Here is a 19,800-nt window from a genome sequence, read left to right as displayed (position 1 = left end):
GTGGAGTCACACATCCTCCTTGCTGGTTTGCCGTTTTGAGCCGGGCATGAATGCAGGCCCAGAAGACCCTCTTCCTTCTACTTTGTTGTTGTTCAGGCGCTAAGTCGTGTCTGACTCTTTGTGACCCCATGTCCTGCAGCATGTCAGGCTCCTGTCTTCTCCACTATCTCCCAGAGTTTGCTTAAGTTCATGTCCATTGAGTCAGTGATGCTATCCAACCATCTCATTCTCTGCCACCCCCTTCTCCTTTTGCCTTCAATCTTTCCCAGCATCAGGGTCTTTTCCAATGAATTGGCTCTTCGCATCAGGTGGCCCAAGTATTGGAGCTTCATTGTCAGCATCAGTCCTTCCAATGCATATTCAGGATTGATTTCCTTTAGGATTGACTGGTTGGATCTCCTTGCAGTCTAAGGGACTCTCAAGAGTCTTCTCCAACACCACAGTTCAAAAGCATCTCTTCTAGAGGGATGGTATGGGGAGGGAGGAGGGAGAAGGGTTCAGGATGGGGAACACATGTATACCTGTGGCGGATTCATTTTGATATTTGGCAAAACTAATACAATTATGTAAAGTTTAAAAATAAAAAAAAAAAAAACATAAAAAAAAGCATCTCTTCTACTTAACAGCAGCTGAATATGAACATCCTGTGTCCAAAAGCACTTCTTAAACTGTCACGTGCTCTCGGATCACCTGAGGATCTTATCAACTTGCAGTCTGATTCTGCAGGTCTGGGGCAGGGCCCGAGACTGCGTTTCTCACCAGCTCCTGGGCTAGTCAGGCTTCTGACTCACGTTTCATTGTGAGGTCAAAGGATGTGCTATTGCCGTCAAGCTTGGTTAACATCTTGAGTCACCTTTTAGTCTATCTCTGAGTGTAGCAAAAATACTTGCAGGTAAATATTTCTAAATCATCCGGGTCCAGGAGACCATACAGGGATAGTGTCCTTGACTGTTGGCAAGCAGACAAGTATGACTTCAGTTAGACTTCTCGGGCTCCAGTTTCTGCATCCTGACTTACTTTGGGCATCACTAATTTTGGGGGGTTTATTTTTTATCGTCAGCTTCTCCCACGGATCTCTGTTTTGTTTGACTGCTGTACCCCCAGTCCCTAGGATAGCATCTGCCTTATGCACACCCTTAATACCTATTTCCTGACTAAATCCATGTGCCTTAGTTGTCTTACCTGTAAAATGAGCATGATAACAATGATACCAATTCCAGAGAGTCGTTTAAGTACTCATCAAATTTTGGTGATTATTATTATTATCATTGTTACTATAACTATCATCATTGATAGCTCTGTTCAGCCTCCATGCATATTATGCCAGTTAGTATAGTTGCCTAACTAAAAGACCCTAAACATGGTGGTTTAAAACAATCCCAGGTGATCCAATGGTTACGTACCCACCTTGCAATGCAGGGGACATGGGTTCAATCCCCAGTCAGGGAAATGAGACCTCATGTACCTCGCTGCAACTAAGCCTACTTATGGCAACTGCCGAAGCTCATGAGCTCTGGAGTCTGCAAGCCACAACTAGAGAGCCCACTTGCTGCAACCACTGAGCCTACGAGTCACAACCTGAGAGTCCATGCACTGCCGTGAAGGATCCCATAGGCTGCAACCAAGACCTGATGCAGCCAATTAATCAATCAAAAGAAAATAACCCCAGATTTTGTCTGGTGGGAATTCAGACAGGGCAGAGTGGGGATGGTTTGTCTCTGCTCCACGATGTCGGGGACCATGGCCGGCGACCCTTGAAGGCAGAATATAACACAGCAGCTAGGGGCTAGCCTCACCTGGAAATATCTTCAACTCACATGCTTGGAGACTGAGCTGGGGTGACTCAGAGGAAAGGTATGTTGACTGGAGCACTGCAGATGGCCTCTTCATGTAACCCTGGGGTTCCTCACAGCATGGTGGCCTCAGGGGAGTCAGACAGCTTATGTCATGGTCAGCTGGTTGGTCTTTTATGACCCAGTGTGGGAAGCCACACATCGCTTCTGCCCTATTTGATTGGTTGAAACAGTCATATGCCCATGCAGATTGAAGAGGCAGGACATAGATGACCCCCACTCAGTGGAGAGATGTCAAAGAATCTGCGGACCATGTGTTAAATTGTCCACTGAGAAATCTGATATATACACACTGTGTAACCAGTTTTATTTCCCCAGGATTTGAGCCCATGAAGGCAAATGCCTTTTCTCTTTGTCCCGCCTAAACCATGCATCATGGATGAGGAGCTACACTGCTGTTATTGCATGCTCAGTTGCTCAGTCATGTCTGATTCTTTGCAACCCCATAGACTGTAGCCCACCAGGGTCCTCTGTCCATGGGATTTCTCAGGCAAGGATACTGGAGTGGGTTGCCATTCCCTTCTTCAGGGGATCTTCCTGACCCAAGGATCGAACTCACATCTCCTACATCTCCTGCACTGGTAGGTGGATTCTTTACCACTGAAATGTTGTGTTAGGATTTTTATAACTCTACTCAAGTCAGCCTCCAGGACTTTAGAAAACACCCCACCTTCTAACAAAAGTCAGCAGCACTTTTTTTTTTAAACAAATATATCTGAGGACGCTCCTTCTAGGAGGAAATGCTGAGTGTCGATCACATAATATATGATGTTGTGAGCAGATGTCATGATATTATATGATAAAATATTATGAGCAGATGATATGCTATTTATTATGAGCAGGTGATATATGATGCCATATTACGATTATGGATGATGATATATTGTGTATCCTGGCATATGCGGGAGATTATGTATTCACACGCTCTGGCGTGAAGAGTCTGATTTAAGAACTTCCTTCGACTTACCTACCTCTGGCTCTGCCAGTCAAAGTCTCTTTCACTGAGTGGGACAAAGGATCAAAACTCTTCAATCCTAGGCACTAAGCTATGTGTGGATTTGGGATTTCGGGGGATTTCAGGCCCAGGGGTCACAAATTCTGAGCATCCTGCCACTCGCCCAAGGCTTTGGGTCTGCAAAAGCTGTATCTCAGAAATGTTTGTAGAAGGAGTAATATTGAGGATGAAATTGCTGTGGGCCAATGGCTGGTCCGAGGTATATAAAGAAAAAGCTGGATGTGCTCACAGTCTTGAAACTAAATTATAGGGAACAAGAATGGAATCAAAAGGGAACATGTGAGAGTCAGAGCAGGAAACTTTCAGACGGAGGTAATTTTATCAAAGCAACTGTTGGGTGAATACCAATGCAAATGCTGTAGATAAACAAACACCCCTCTCTGATTTGGACGTGTAGAGGGAGCAAAGGGGGGCTTGAATGAGGTGCAGGTCTGAAAACTAAATATCCCCCAATCAATAAGAAATCAATTTCCTTCGTATGAAATTCTAAATGAAGGCCTTGAATTTCTAAATGCAGAGAAAGCGTTCACTGGGAAATAGCAATTGCAGAGGTAACAAGGGTCAGTGCCTTGGGATGAGGGCTCTGGAGGCAGGTGGCATAAAGTTCAAATCCAGGTTCAGTCTCTGGATTACAGAGACTGTAAGCGGGTTACAGAATCCCTTGGGACCTCCATTTACACATCTGTAAAATGGACAGAAGGACAATTCCCATCTCACAACATGTTTTTAAAGACTGAAGAGAGGTAAAGTGCTTTGGGCAATGCCTAGCATGTATGAAGCACTCAGCAAATTTCTATATTATTACCAATGAGCCTATTTAATTAGCAATTAAAATGCTACACTCCTGGGACCTCCCTGGTGGTCCAGTGGTTAAGAATCTGTCTTTCAATGCAGGGGATGAGGGTTTGATTCCTGGCTAGGGAACTAAGATTCCAGATGCCACGGGGCAACTAAGCCCCTGTGCCTGCATGCCACAACTAAGACCTGATGCAGCCAAATGAATAAAGAAATAAAATTTAAAAAAAATGCTGTACTCCTTAAAGACAGTTCCTCCTCTGAGGAAGCTGAAACATGCTCCCAGAAATTTTGCTGCCACACAAAGCTGTGCCCAGTGCATCGCTCTCATCGCTGGAGCAGAGATGGACTTCTGCCTGGTAGAGGCGGCAGCTGGCTTCATCAAAATCAGCAAGAGAAAGAGCTGACCAGCAAGATGGAAGTGACAGTCTTACGTTACATCATCAAGGAAGTGACATCTACCACCTTTGCTGTATTCTATTGGTTAGAAGCAAGTCAAGGCCCCGCCCATCCTCTACAGGGTATGAAACCCAGGAGGCTGGTATCCTTGTTGTTCAGTCACTAAGTCATGTCTGACTCTTTGTGACCCCATGGACTGCAGCACCCCAGGCTTCCCTGTCCTTCTCTATCTCCCAGAGTTTGTTTATGGAGTCAGTGATGCCACCCAACCATCTCATCCTCTGTCATCCCCTTCTCCTCCTGCCCTCAATCTTTTCCAGCATCAGGGTCTTTTCCAATGAATTGGCTCTTTGTGTCTGGTGGCCAAAGTACTGGAGTTTCAGCATCAGTCCTTCCAGTGAATATTCAGGGCTGATTTCCTTTAGGATTGATTGATTTGATCTCCTTGCAGTCCAAGGGACTCTCAAGAGTGTTCTCCAACTCCACAATTTGATCACATGGATCACAGCCTTGTGTAACTCCATGAGGCTATGAGGCATGCAGAGCAAGGCCACCCGAGACGGATGGGTCATGGTGGAGAGTTCTGACAAAACGTGGTCCACTGGAGAAGGGAATGGCAAACCGCTTCAGTATGCTTGTCTTGAGAACCCCATGAACAGTGTGAAAAGGCAAAAATAAATAAACAAATATTTTTTTCAGAAAAGGGAAAGGTGGTAAGTTGCAGGTATCACAATGGCATGTGGCTCAGTCAACAATGACCCGGGGGGACTGTATTACAACCGTAATATCTGTGCTCCTTAACATACTTGAATGTTTTACTATTCATTCGAAAATTTAAACAGATTTTTACTGAACTGTTAACAATGGTAAGAACCGCGTGAAGGGATGGGGAATGATTTTTTTTATGAATCTCATTATATGTTTGTTTTAACAGGAAAGCCAACAAAAATTATTTCTAAAACAACACACTGAGATCAGATGAGTCGAGGGCAAGGCTGGCCTTGAGGAGGTCCAGAGTTGATAATCCTTTCAGCAATCAGGTCAAGGGCAAGAGTCAAGGCTTACTTTTCTGGAGGCTTCCTAGTGCTCCATTATAATTCAAAGGCCAGGTTCCCACCCCAGCCTCTCAAATGCTCTATTCTAGGGTGCCAGAAACCAATATGGAATTTCCTTACAGGCTCAACAGCATCCCAGGAAATCTGAAGACCAAGGGATTTTCTTATTAGTTTTGAGATTATTGTTGCTTTATTGTTTCAAATAAGAGAATGACAAATGTCATACAAATTACACAATTAGTATGGAATGAGTTTTAGCCCCCAAACAACCCTTGAAGCTGCCAAGAAAAAAAAAAATCAACAGTCTACTGAAGAACAATTTCATTTAGCAGATAATTTAGAATCTTGTAATTATTTTCTTAGTTTTCTTCAAACCAAAGCATGCAGACAGTATTGCAAAGAGCTCACTGCTGTTGGTTACTAGGAGAGTGTTTGTGTAATTAGCAATGTGGCTCTTTGGAAGAGCAATATGGCTCTTCTTGTTTGGAAAGAGGGGAGTGAATTCTCTGTGGTGTCTTGTTTGTTGATGCGGGTTTTTAAAAGTGTCATGACTAATATGTCTCTGGACTTGAGCCAGATCACATAATGTTTGGCAGGCATTTCGTGCAGGCAGGGAGGAGGAAGTTTGGTGAAGGGCTGGAATTCTTTCTGTAACTCTTTGCTGGTGAGATCCGAGTCTTTGTGTCCCAACTGGATCCCACATCTGAACAATGTGTGGGATCACTGGCTGGGTAGAGGCTGAGGTTCTGGGGTCATGGGAAGTTCCACGGCCTTGGTGAGTCCAGAGCTGATCATTCCTTCAGCAATGGTATGAGGTGCAACTCAGTGCAGTGTATGTGCTCAGTCGCTCAGTCGTGTCCGACTCTTATCGACGCCATGGGCTGTAGCCCTTGGGGCTTCTCTGTCCACGGGATTTCCCAGGCAAGAATCCTGGAGTGGGTTGCCATTCCCTTCTTCAGGGGATCTTCCTGACCCAGGGATTGAACCCAAATGTCCTGGGTCTCCTGCTTTGCTGATGGGTTCTTCATCTGCTGAGCCACTGGGAAGTCCCACTCAATGTAAGAGCAAACCTAAATTCTGCTTGTAATATGCCGCCTTTGGGAAATGGCTAACTGCATTGTATGAGTCAGGATGGGCTAGGTCTTACTGTTATAACATAGTCTGATGATCTCATGGTTTAAAAGAATAAAGGTTCGGACTTCCCTGGTGGTAGAGTGGCTGAGAGTCCTCCTGCCAATGCAGAGGACATGGGTTTGATCCCTGGTCTGGGAAAATCCCACGAGCCACAGAGCAACTACGCCCATGCACCACAAGTACTGAGCCTGAGCTCTAGAGCCATCAAGCCACAACTACTGAGCTGCGTGCTGCAAACACGGAAGCCCCTGTGCCTTGAGCCCATGCTCCGTAACAAGAGGAGCTACCACAATGAGGAGCCCTCGCACAGCAACTAGAGAGCAACCCTCAGTCTCCACAACTAGAGAAAGCCCACATGCAGCCACGAAGAGTCAGCACAACCAAAAATAAAATAAAATAAATAAATTTTTTAAAAACTAAAGAAAATAAAAAATCAAACAATGCAAGTTCATTTCCACTTGCCCAGTGTAGGTCAGCTGGTAATCTCTGCTCACTGGAGTCGCTCCTGGATGCAGCTAGAGGCACAGTCACCATTTTATGCCATTGACATCTCAGCATACATTTCCATGATCCATGCACTAGAGGAAGAGGACGGTGGAGTCTAAGCACCCGCAAGTCAATGCTTTGGCAGGAAGCAACGTAGTTGTTTTTTTTTTTAATGAGCAATGTAATGAGCTTTTGCTCATATGTAATTGGCCAAACCCAGTCACATGATCACACCTACTTTCAAGGGAAAGAGAACTTGTAACCTTTTCTGAACCTGGAACTAGAGACTTGGACATGGATGGATATTAATGATGTCCACTGTATGGTTCTTAGAATGTTGGGGATCAGAGATTTTGGGGGTCTGGGAAATGGGGTACCCAAGAGTAACTTCCTCCAGAATATTAAAATTCTCAGTTATTAGTAGCAACATTCCCATCACCATCCTCATTGTTTTTGTACTTGTTTATATTCTCTGCAGGATATCCACAAATATCTTTCTTAATCTTTTCAATGCTCAAAATAAGCACTGATATTTTCTTTTACCATTAACCACGCACCAGGGACTTTACACATGTTGTTTCACCTAATCCTGTGAGCACTATATTACGATGAATCCCCATTTTACAGGCAGAACACCTGAGGCTCAGAGAGGTTAAGCAACTTGCTCGAGGTTGTCCAGCTAACAAATGGCAGAGTTAGGGTTTGAATCGAGGTAATAGGTGGCTAGTTATGTTCCTAATGAGGAAAGATTTCCTGGAGAAGGAAATAGCAAGCCACTCCAGGAATGTTGCCTGGGGAATCTCATGGACAGAGGAGCCCGATGGGTTACCATCCATGAGATTGCAAAGAATCAGACACGACTTAGTGACTGAACAACAACAATATGCTCCAAATATTGGCCCTGCGTCTCTCCAAAGGAGGGGCAAAAAAAGAATTTTGAAAATTGAGTAGTATGGCTGATTATGTGAAACTGGACAGCTGGAAAACCTCTGATTTGGATGGTCAAGTTAGACTCAGTGACCACTTTGGGCAAAATCTTAGTTTCTAAGCCATCTTTCTCTTCCCTCCCCCCGACCCTGCCGACCCCAGCTCTGTCTTGGCCTGTGTCTGAGATAGACATTAATAGGCATTTGGGTTGGCATTCTGGATGCTGCATGGTGGGGAGGAGAAAGAGGCCTTGAAGAGATGTAGAGAGGGCCCCATTCTCAGGGAGATAGCAGCAAGGGGGTCTTCTCTCTAAGGATGCAAAGGCGGGAGGGGCTTCTGGTGAGCTCCTGAAGGGGCAGAGCTGACACCCCATCTGCCTCACTGCAGCCTCGGCCCCATCTGTTTCCCTGCAGTCTCCAGAGACACCTGACCTGACCCCTTTCATCAGCACTTAGAGAAGGGAGTTTTGAAACACGCTTATGTCAGTAAGCTCCCCCAAACCCTGAATCAAAAGGAAATGCCTTAGAAGAGTGTTGTTCTATAGAACTTTTTGCAATGATGGAAATGTTCCACACTGCCCAATGTGGTAGCCATTAGTCATGTGTGGCGATGGAGCACTCGGAATATGGCTAGTGAGGCTTAAGAGCTGAATTTTTCACGGTATTAAATTTAAATTAATTGAAATGTAAATAGCCACACGAGGCTATTGGCTGTCTTATTAGCTTATGCAGCTTTATTTAGGACAGCGTGCTTCCTAAAAACAGAAAGTGTTAGTTGCTCAGTTGTGTCCAGCTCTTTGCGACCCCAAGAACTGTAGCCCATCAGGCTCCTCCGTCCGTGGGATTTTCCAGGCAAGAATACTGGAATGGGTTGCCATTTCCTCCTCCAGGGTAAGTAGCTCACAGAACTTTAAATAATCTTGAATCACATGGTGAGAAATCATTGCCTTTTTTCTCTTGTCTTCCTCCAGTCTTGGGATTCCAGCAAGGAGACAGTCTCCATTGGTACCAATGGGTCTTTAGCAATTTTCTAAAAACTGTTCACCTCTGTTTTTAATGAAGGGAGAGCAGAAAGAGCCTGGAGCCTTCAATAGGTAAAAATATTGGCTTAAATTAATAGCATAATTTTGTTTTTGTTGTTACTTGTACTTATTTGTATGGTTACCATCAATTTATGGCAAGAGAAACTGATTTTCCATGTATAATCGTGGCATGGTTTCATTTTAAATTAAATTTTTAAAAGTAGAGACTTCCCTGGTGGTCCAGTGGTTAAGCCTTCACCTTCCAATGTGGAGGGTGCAGGTTTGATTCCTGGTCGGGGAGCTAAGATCCTACGTGCCTTGTGACCAAAACAACCAACACATAAAACAGAAGCAATATTGCAACAAATTCAATAAAGATTTTAAAAATGGTCCATATTAAAAAAAGAAGCTTCAATAGCATTATGACTAGAGTTAATAATTCTGTATTGCATACTGGAAAGTTGCTATGAGCATACGACTTAAATGTTCTCACCATAACACTTCATCCCTATCAGATGTTCATCATCAACTTTCTGCTTGCATGCCCCTAGTGACAGGGAGGTCACTCCCTACCAAGGCAACACCTCTCATCTTTGGACAACTCTGAATTGGATTCACAGCATTCTCTCTGACAGTCTTGTCACTTGTCCGTTGACTGTCTTCCAAGTGACAAATAGAGAAGGCGGGTCTTCAAACCCAGGTTATCTGGCTCCAGAGTCTGTATTCGGGATGCCACACCAAACTCACGGTTTCTTCTGGCCTCCTCTATGGCCTTTTCATGAAGTGTTCTCACTCGCTACAACCAAGTGATCTTGTAAAAATGCAAGCCCTCCCATCTGGTTTACGTCGGTTCTCTGCATGAGACCCTCCAGCGGCTACCCATTTCAGTCTTCTTGCCAGGACAGTCCCGTGGACAGAGGAGACTGGCAGACTACAGCCCATGGGGTTGCAAAGAGTCAGACACGACTGCGTGCACGCGGACGTACATACTTCTGACTTCCGGGTTAATAAATCTCTCCCAGTTCCCACCAGATCTCCACCCTGACTTCCTGTAGCCTCTCTTTGAACCTCTGCCCCTTCATACCGGTCTCCTTACTACTCATACACAGCAGCTCCTTCCCTCCTTGGGGTCTTAGCATTTGCTGGGTTTTGGAGAACCTAGCTCATTCCCTGCTCTTCACAAGCCTGGTTCCTTCTCAACCTTTCGGTACACCTCCTCAGGGAGGCCCTCCCTGATTCCTCAATCACTGCAGACTTCCCTCTGCGATCTTTACTTCTTGTTAGCCTCGGTCACCCGGACCCTGTTGATGTCCCTTATCTCAAACTCACACTCTGTTTTCTTTATTGATTTCCCTGCCTGTGGCTTGATTCCTCCACTAGTCTGTGAGCTCCAAGAAGGGATGGGGCTTGCTCCCCACTATGTCCAACGTCTAGAACCCAACACAATGCTTGGTCCAAAGCAAGTAATTAGAAAAAAAGAAGAAGAAAGAAATAACCATTGCTATTTTAATTCCCATTTTATACAGTAGAAAATTGAGGTTCAAGGAATTCCCTGGTAGTCAAGTGGTTAAGACTCTGTGCTTCCATTGCAAAGACACGGGTTTGATTCTTGGTCAGGGAACTAAGATCCCACATGCTGCACAGTGAAGCCAAAAACTAGGAAAGAAAATTGAGGTCCAGCAAGATGAAGAAACTCTCCTAATCACACATGTATAGTGTGTGTGTGTATGTCTGAATATCTGTGTGTGTATGCTGCAGGGGACATGGTGCCCAAACTTCACCCCTTATATAGGACCACCTCGCCTAGAACATTCTACCTTTACCTGTAACCCTGTGTGCGTGCTCCGTTGTATCCAACTCTTTGTGATCCCATGGACTGGAGACACTAGGCTCCTCTGTCCATGGAACTGTCCAGGTAAGAATATTGGAGTGGGTCGCCATTTCCTCCTCCAGGGGATCCTCCGGACCCAGGGATGGAACCTGCATCTCTCCCAGCTCCGACATTGGAAAGTGGATTCTTTACCACTGTGCCACGCCGGAAGCCCACCTATAACCCTAACACACCAGAAAAGCTGTGGCTAGGAAGAGATTGGGGTGGTGGCGCCGGGGGAGAAGGGGGAAAGATAGAAGGGAACAAGAGAGAGTTAGGCAAGGACACAAGAAAGAGAAGCTGAATTTGGAGGGTGGAGAGGAGGTTGTGGGAGGGGATTCATGGAGGGAGAGATTTTTCCCATCAATTAACACAGGCTTCATAGAAACGGAAAGTATTCCTGGCAGCCTTGCCCTCTTAATACATCATATCTCTAATCCCCGGCGCCCTCTGACCTTACCCATAATCCCTCCTCTTTTGTGCGGTTGCCTAAAACCTTCCTACCCTGGACCCAGCGTTCCATCCCTGGTGAGGTCTGAGCCGAAGAAAGACGGTGGCAGGGAGCGGGGGGGTGGGGGTGGGGCGGGGGTGGGGGGAGGTGAAAGAATACATTCTCCCGAGTGTTTGACCAACAAAATCTAGCTAAATTCCCAGCCCGCGCAGTAAACTGTTCTTCTGAAAGGCCCGGGAGCCTCACCCCGTCTCTTCGGAGCCTCCCCAGCCCCTCCCCTTCCCTCCTTGGTCCCCTGCCGTCGCCGAGACACAAAGCTGGGCCCGGGATTATCTTAATTTCCATATGGAGAGCTGTGTAAGCCAGTTCAATGCATGGCCAGTCATTTTGTTCACAACTTTGCAGCAAGCAGGAGCAAAAGCCGCTGGGAAATTAGCCATTCATCCTATCTCACCTTGTGTGCGCATGCATAGATCAGTAAATACAGGCACGGGGAAACCGAGGCTCCTTTGTTAATTACCGCGTCGGGGCCTGGCGCGGGGCGCTTCCCTGACACTCCTGACACTTTGATTTTAGAGGGAAAAAAAGTACATATATATATATAGCACTTGCTTTTAAGCAGCATTGCAGGCTATTGGGTTTATGCATGTATGTTTCTTGGAATTGGGCAGGCAGGAGGAGACTTGGGATCTTCTTGGATCCTTCGCTTATACTCAAGGGTAATCCAGTCTGTCCTGCCCTCTTACACACACACACACACACACACACACACACACACACACCCAGACACATACAGTCTAGTGCTCTCCTCAATCCCTCCCCAGTCAATTAAACCTCTGATTTGGGTCATGCCATTTGACAGTGCCTCTGGGCCCCTATCTTCTGACCCCCACAGGATCTCCCACCTTCCTTGCTGCCCGCCTGGCCTTTCCCCACCCTGACATCATCCTGATGGGCGCGTGTCCTGGAGGGCTTCTCTGGTCAGCCAGCCCCCCCTGCTGTCTCCTGAGTTCCCTGCACCTCCATGGACCCCTCCTGTCTCCTTGGAGCTGGAGGCCTCCCCAGGTAGTAACGGGGCTGTTAGTGTTATAATTACTAGTCTAAAACTTCTATGACTGTTACTACATATGCTGTGTTACAGTTCTTGGAATGTACTAGTGTTTAATAAATGGTAAATAATTGTTGTTGTTCAGTCACTAAGTCGTGTCCTACTCTTCGCGACCCCATGGACTGTAGCATGCCAGCCTCTCCTGTCCTCCACTCTCTCCCCGAGTTTGCTCAGATTCATGCCCATTGGGTCAGTGATGCTAACTAACCATCTCATCCTCTGTCGTCCCCTTCTCCTCCCGCCTTCAATCTTTGCCAGCATCAGGGTCTTTTCCGGTGATCCAGCCCTTTGCATCACATGGCCAAAGTATTGGAACTTCAGCTTCAGCATCAGTCCTTCCAATGAGTATTCAGGGTTGATTTCCTTTAGGATTGACTGGTTTGATCTCCTTGCAGTCCAAGGGATTCTCAAGAGTTTTCTCCAGCACCACAATTTGAAAGCATCAATTCTTTGGTGCTCCACCTTCTTTATGGACCAACTCACATCTGTACATGACTACTGGAAAAACCATAGCTTTGATTATATGGACCTTTGTCGGCAAAGTGATGACTCTGCTATGGAGAGACATCAAGCTATTAATCAAGAAACCCAGGAAATGGCTCCAAGCACACAGTGCCCTTCACAGGGAGAAATGACTCTGAGGGGAGCAGTTTGGCCAAGAGAGCTTCCCAGGGGTGGGCACATCTGAGTTGGGTCCTGAAGGATGAATATGAGCCGGCTGGCAGAAGGAGGCAGGGAGCCTCACTGATGGCTGTGACTAGGAAAGGACAGGGTGAGGCCACTGGGAAGGTGGGAGGAGCTTCCACAATGGCTGGATAGAGAAGGCTCTGCCCCAGCCATCCTCTGGGCAAGGAGGGCCTCTGCTTTTTGCAGCAGCTGAAAGTTTGGGCTCTGAATTCAGATGCTTGCTAAGTGACTTTACTCTCCAAGCCTCAGTTTCCTCATCTATAAAATGGGGATGATAATAGGACCTCTCTAATAAGGATTATGGAAAGAGATTGATAGAGATGGTGTGTGGATATCGTAAGTTTGATGTGGACTGACCACCCCCAACCCCCAAAGTAACCCATTTGAGCATTTCTGTGCTGACTTATTCATGAAGAGCTGGAACTTCCCTCTCATGGGCACAGGCCTGTTTGTTCAGCTGATTTGCAAATCCCAACCACTGCTGAGACCCTACTCCTGCTCCCCACCTGACACCCTCAAGCTCCATCCATGGCCCCCCTCCCAGCTCTTGCATACTGGTGCCTCTGCCTGGAACCATCCCTTCCTTTTCCTGAGACCCCCATCTCATTCTCTGGGTGCTGACTTAGATGATGGCTCCCCTCGGAAACCTTCTGAGCTCCCCAAGTTAAGAGGGTTCCTGGCCCTCTCAGGAGACCCTGCTGTTCTCTATGTTTTCCATCAAGCACACGTCACTCTGTGTTATCCCTGCTTGACTGTGAGCAATTTAAGGCCAAGGAGCACACAGCAGGGGTCTGACACACAGTAGGCACTCGATTAAAATGTCTAGAAGGGCGACTGATCCCTGGGGAACATTTCAAGATTCCCGGGCCATGTCCTGCAGAGCCCTGGTGGTGAGCTCAGCTTAATGGCCAGAATGTCTTGATTTTTTTCTTCCCGCAAGTCCTTTCCAGCTAAACAAAGTGCTCCAGAGCCCCTGCCTGATTTTAGGCCTCCACTCTTGGGGCTCTTGGGGTCCCCATTCATCCCCTCCTCCTCCTCCTCCTCCAGGAAGCCTTCCCTGATCCCCTCAGTGGCATTTAACTTGAGTTCTCCTTCTGATCTGCCAGTGCCTGTTGGGATGGCTTTTCCATTTGGGTGGCTCTAAGTCTTGCACCCTAATTAGGGGCCTCCACAGCTGACCTTCCCCTGTGAATTCAGGACCAGAGTTTTCTCAGGCAAGGTGATTCTTGTCCCTCCATTTTTGGAGTCAGGTTGCCAGGGCATGGTCCTGGATGTCCCAGTTATGGACTCTGAGATCTTCCATCTGTTAGTTAACCTCTTGGTGCCTTGGTGTTCTCTTCTGTAAAATGGGGATAATGACCTCCCACTCTGAGGAATGCTAGGGGATTAACTGAGCTCAGATGCTTAACAGAGGGAAAGGCTCCTAATAAACCCAGGAGCTGCACAAAGGCATCCTTTGATGGCTCTTAGAGCACTTCTGACAAAGCCTGGCCTGCAGTAGGCACTCAGTTAATGCCTAAAAGATGCACAAAGAAGAATGGCATTTTGTTAGCTGGATGATTCTGGGCACATTTGTGAGCCTCAATTTATGCATCTACCTACCTTGTATGGATTTTTTGTTGGGCATGTGGCATAAAGTGAATAAAACATGAGGTCTCAGGTAAGCCCAGGACAAAAAGAAATATCTAACATGACATTTCCTAAGTGCCAGGCCCTTTCATTGTGCACTGAATCCTCCGGCCATCCCATGACAGAGGGACTGCCATTGTCACAGGTGAGAAAACTGAGGCACAGAGAGGTGAAGCCATTTGGCCAAAGTCACACACTTAAGTGGCAGAGCAGGAAGGCAAACTAGGCTTCCACAGCGACACTGTCTCCTACCATGATAAATGTTTCTTTCTGCTTCCCCCATGGTTTTCCATTAGACTGCCAGCTCCAAGGTGGAGTAGGCAGATGCCTGGGGTATGTCTCTTCTAATAACTGCTTTCTCCGTGTCTAGGCATGGTCCTAAAGATACTGGGCCCACACTGTGTCCTGGACATGTACAACACTGCAGTCCTGCAACAGCAGGTGCTGGAAAACAGCATCTTAGGGGTATATAAGACTAAGCTTGGGGCATTTCTCTGGTGGTCCAGTGGTTAAGACTCCACGCTTTCACTGCAGAGGGCAGAGGTTCAATCCCTGGTCTGGGAACTAAGATCTCACATGCCCTGCAGCCAGGAAAAAAAAAAAAAAGAAGCTTTCTTCTTTAAACAAACAAACAAAAAAGACTATAGGCTTGGGAATTCCCTGGTGGTCTAGTGGTTAAGATTTCATCTTCTAATGCACGGGATGAAGGTTCGATCCCTGACCCGGGAACTAAGGTGGGATCCCTGATCCCACATGCCTCATGGCCAAAAAAACCAAAACATTAAAAACAGAAGCAATATGGCAACAAATTCAATAAAAACTTTAAAGAAAGAGTCCATATTAAAAACATCTTAAAAAAAAAACAAACACACTATTTAAAAAAAAAAGACTACTGGCTTCGGGGCAGACAGACTTGGGTTCAAGTCTCAGCTGGGACTCAACTCGCTGTGTGACCTTGGGCAAATGACCTCCCCTCTCTGAGCCTCAGTTCCACATTTGTTAATTGGAGAGGAATAAGCCACCTTCCTCTGATAGAGCTGGAGCCTGAATTAACTGTGCTACAGCCTCAAGAGCCAGGGCTAGCCCATGGCCTTCAGGTGGAGAGAAAGCCCAGGGCAGTGGTCCCCGGTCATGCTCCTGGAGGGGCAGGGTGGAGATTCCGAGAGTGGCCCCAGCGGGCTCTCGGGCTGCCTCCTGCGCGGTGTCAGGCGGCGGGTGATGGATCGGCTGGGACACACTCCACAATAGCTCGCAGACACTCTATTACCCGGTGATTGTCCGCCCGGCGGCCCTGCTCGGGCCATGCTGCCACAGATAATGGCCCAGAACAAAGATGGCAGCTGCTTTGTAGGGGAACAGATTTGTGGCAAGTTGAGATAAAATAAAGAGGAAGGAGAAAGGGGAGTGGAGACAGCGGTGGGGAGCAGAAAACATACAAGGAAAAAGGAGGGAGTTGGGGGAGAGAATGGAGAGACAGAGGCCAAGGTGCATCAGGGAGAGAAGGGTGGCAGGGCTCAGGCTAGAGAAAGAGAGAGGAGGGCTGGCTTTGTCCAACAATAGCGATGATAATGACAGTGATAATCATAATAAGGGTAAGATGCCAACAGCACTTGTCCCTGGAAAATGCCCTCAGAGAGCAGGCTGAGCTGGTTAATTTCCTTCCTGCCCTCACTCAGCAACATCAGCAGTAGCAGTGCTCCGGTCACGTACCTTGGGCCTCGGGAAATGGTGGGAGTTCAGACCATGAGGTGCCACCCCAGGTCCAGTTTCCAGCACCCCTTATCTTTATTCTTCCCCATTGGCTCAGATGGTAACGAACCTGCCTGCAGTGCAGGAGACCCAGGTTCCATCCCCGGGTTGGAAATATCCCCTGGAGAAGAGAATTGAGTGGTTACTCACTCTAGGATTCTTGTCTGGAGAAGTCCATGGACAGAGGAGCCTGGCAGGCTATGGTCCATGGGGTTGCAAAGAGTCAGATATGACTGAGCTGCTAACACTTTAACTTTCGTCCTTATTCTAGGCTCAAAGAAGGTGGAAGGATAGAGCAGGTTGAGGATGTAAAGGGGATACCCACTGTCCAGCTAGGGTAGCTGCTGCTTCTTTTTTTGAATATTGATTTACTTGGCCGCATCGGGTCTCGGTTGCATCATTCGGAACATTCATTGTATCACTGGGAATCTTCCCATTGCAGGGCACGGGTTTCAGTAGTTGTGGCACGTGGGCTTAGTTGCTCTGCGGCATGTGGAATCTGCCCAGACCAGAGATCGAACCTGTGTCCCTTGCATTACAAGGCAGATTCTGAACCACTGAGCCACCAGGGAAGTTCCTGGGAGAGCCCCTTTTAAAGAGCCCTCGAGATCTCTACTCCCCAACTTCTCTGGACATCTTATCGGCCAGCTTAGCTGCAAGGAAAGCCAGAAGATACATTCTTTCCACCGGCCCAAAGCTGCCTGGAATAAAATCCAGACTCTTCAGCAAGGAAGGCGGGGAAATGATATTGTGATGTTGGGTAGGCAATTAGCTGTGTCTACCCCAGGGGCTTCCTAATGAGCATTTATGAAGCACATATTGTATACCTTGACCCAAAGTAGCTGATGGAAGACCTCACCTAGAAAGGAGCAGTCAATCCATTTGGCAGATGGGGCAACTGTGGCTCAGAGAGGTGGGGTGACTGCCCAAGGCCACACAGCACTCACACCCAGGACTGCCCCAGGCCAAGGTCCATTCTCACAAACCCAGTGTGGTCCAGGTCCCTCCCAGCTCACTCTTTCTTCACTCAGAGAGGATTCGAATTGAAGCCTCATCTTAAAATTCAGGACGGGCCTGCGGCAAGGCAGGGAAATGGACTTGGGGTTTTATGGAGAGAGAAGCCAGCTTAGAGGAGGGTGGAGTGAGGGCAAGGATGGGGTGGCAGTGGTGACAACAGTGACAGGCATGTCTGCTGGTCACTTTCACCTTTCAAGCCACTTCCTGTCTGATAGCTCAGTGCAAGTTGGCAGCTGCCTGTGATAGAGCGGGGGCAGCTATCAGCAGCTCAGTGGAACAGCTGGGGAACTGGACGCGGCACCCCTAAACTGCCAGAACGAGTCAAGCCCCACTTGCATGTGCTCCTGCCGTTTTCTCTGTCCAGAAGGTCCTGCCCGGCGGCGCACCCCTCCTCCTTTATCAAGGCCTGGGGGAATGTCCCTTCTTCCAGGAAGCCCTCCCAGATCCCTCTGCTTCCTCTTGGACTTGTCCATACCTGAAGCAGCACTGCCCTGGAGAAGGAAGGTGAGAATCCAGATGGTGGAGATTATATCTCCTGTCTCCACGTGTCCCCCATGCTCTGCTCAGCCTGCGTGTCTCTGGGTTTGCAGGCGGTGGAATAATACCTCTGCCCATTGTGACTTAGGGACGTGAATCCTATGAGCAGGGTGACCTTGGGTGAATCGCTTCACCTGTCCAAGCCTCAGTTTCCATATGTGTTCCTTGGGGGTCACGATCCTGCCAGCCTTGACTATGGGGGTGATATGAAAGAGTGAGTGCTGAGTCAGCACAGAGGCGGGACCCAGTAAGTGCTCAATAAACGTCAGCGTGGGGACAGCCCTGACCCTACCTTTCAGGGCAGCTGTGACTAAAGGAACAAAGCCACCTGATAATGTGCTCAGAATGGAAGCGGAAAGTAATTCTGTGAGCCCTTGTCCTCTTAATATATCAGATTCTAATTACAATCCCTCCTCTTTGATGCTATTGCCTGAAACCTGTGCTGGGCTCGGTTGTGTCAGTCATGTCCGACTTTTTGCAGCCCATGGACTGTAGCCCGCCAGGCTCCTCTGTCCATGCGATTCTCCAGGCAAGAATACTGGAGTCGGTTGCCATTTCTTCCTCCAGGGGATCTTCCCGACCCAGGGATCGAACCTGCACTCTTGCATCTCCCGCATTGGCAGGTGGATTCTTTACTACTGCGCCAACCATGTATATATATATATATATGTGTGTGTGTGTGTGTGTGTGTGTGTGTGTATATATATATATATTTTTTTTTTTTAAGCTGTTGCACCAGAACATTCTTTGAACTGTCCTTGAATCTTTAGGTGACTTCCTTGTGCAGAGGACAGGCCCACTGGGCCCCATTCAAGAGGAATTGGGGGTGTCCTTGTCACCCCAGAACTGGAGTGCAGCGCCTGCCTCCTCTCTGGAGAAAAAGATATATAACGCTGAATGCTGTGAAATTTGCCGCTGTGAGAACAGCTAATTTTTCACACCCAGACGAACTGGCTGGGTTTGTTAAAGCCCAAGATAATCAAATAATCATTATAACTCATCTTCGCCCCTCCTGTCTTTTGCTCTTTGTACCATTAATGTCCCAGTGGGGTGCAGCTCTGGTGAGTTCAGACCTAGCCTATTTAGATAACCTTCCGGTTGGTCTTCTGAGAGCGAAATATCCCTCCTGGAGTATCTTACAACAAATGAACCAATCCTCTCTAATCTTCTTATCGTTGTAGCCTCTGCTCCAGGCCTGGTTATCTCGTGGGCTTGCAAGAGAGAGAAAGCCAGAGATTTATACATATATATTTACGTTTGATAGAAATTGCTATAAATATATGTATATGCATGAAATAAGAAAAAAGGATGCACCAAAAAAGAGGCTAAGCTCTTTTCTCTCTCCCCAGTGAGGCAGCCTGGCTGCAAGCAGGCTGGCCCCTCTGCCTGGCCCGGGAGGCATGGAGAAGATTCTAAAGACCTCTGTGTTCTCTGCTCCCTCCACCTGTCTTGGCTGTGGCAGGGAGGCGCGGTATGGGGGTGGGAGAAAGGAGGGTGGCTGGCCTGGCCAGTGGGGTAGGGGACCAGCATCCAAGTGGCCGGCTCCCTGGGGACCCATCTCCCTCCAGCAAGGAGGTTCCTGTATCTTTCTCTCCCCTGTTTTCTCATCTTCATGACCCTCTGTATCTATATTTTTCTGTGTTTTTTTTTCTTCTCAGCTCTCTGTAGCTCCCTTCCCTCCACCTTCTCTCTCTTTCTCTCCCTCTCCCCTTTGAGTCTCTCCTGTCTCTCTCTCTCCTCTCTGCTGATTCTTTCCCTGTGTCTCTACCAGCCTGCCCTAGCCCATTCCTCTCTGTGTCCTTCCCCACCCTCGCTGGCAGCCCTTGCCTGCATTCTCTTCTCTCCAGACCCTCCCGGAGCTCTCTATTTCCCCCTCACCTCCCCCGCGTTCAGCGCCCCCAGCATCCTGGTCCCCCCCAGCCTCCCTCCCTCCGCCAGCTGCCCCAAGCATCTCCTCACACTTGTCTTCTCTGCCTCCCGCACCCCTTCTCTCACCATCCCCCACCAGGCTCACCTCCATTCCTCCCCCGGCCTTAATTTCTGATTAATATGTTCTTAGCCAAGGAA

Source organism: Bison bison, unplaced genomic scaffold (assembly GCF_000754665.1).
Source record: "Bison bison bison isolate TAMUID 2011002044 unplaced genomic scaffold, Bison_UMD1.0 scf7180017864495, whole genome shotgun sequence".
Classification (NCBI taxonomy): Eukaryota; Metazoa; Chordata; class Mammalia; order Artiodactyla; family Bovidae; genus Bison; species Bison bison.
This window is presented reverse-complemented; position numbering follows the sequence as displayed.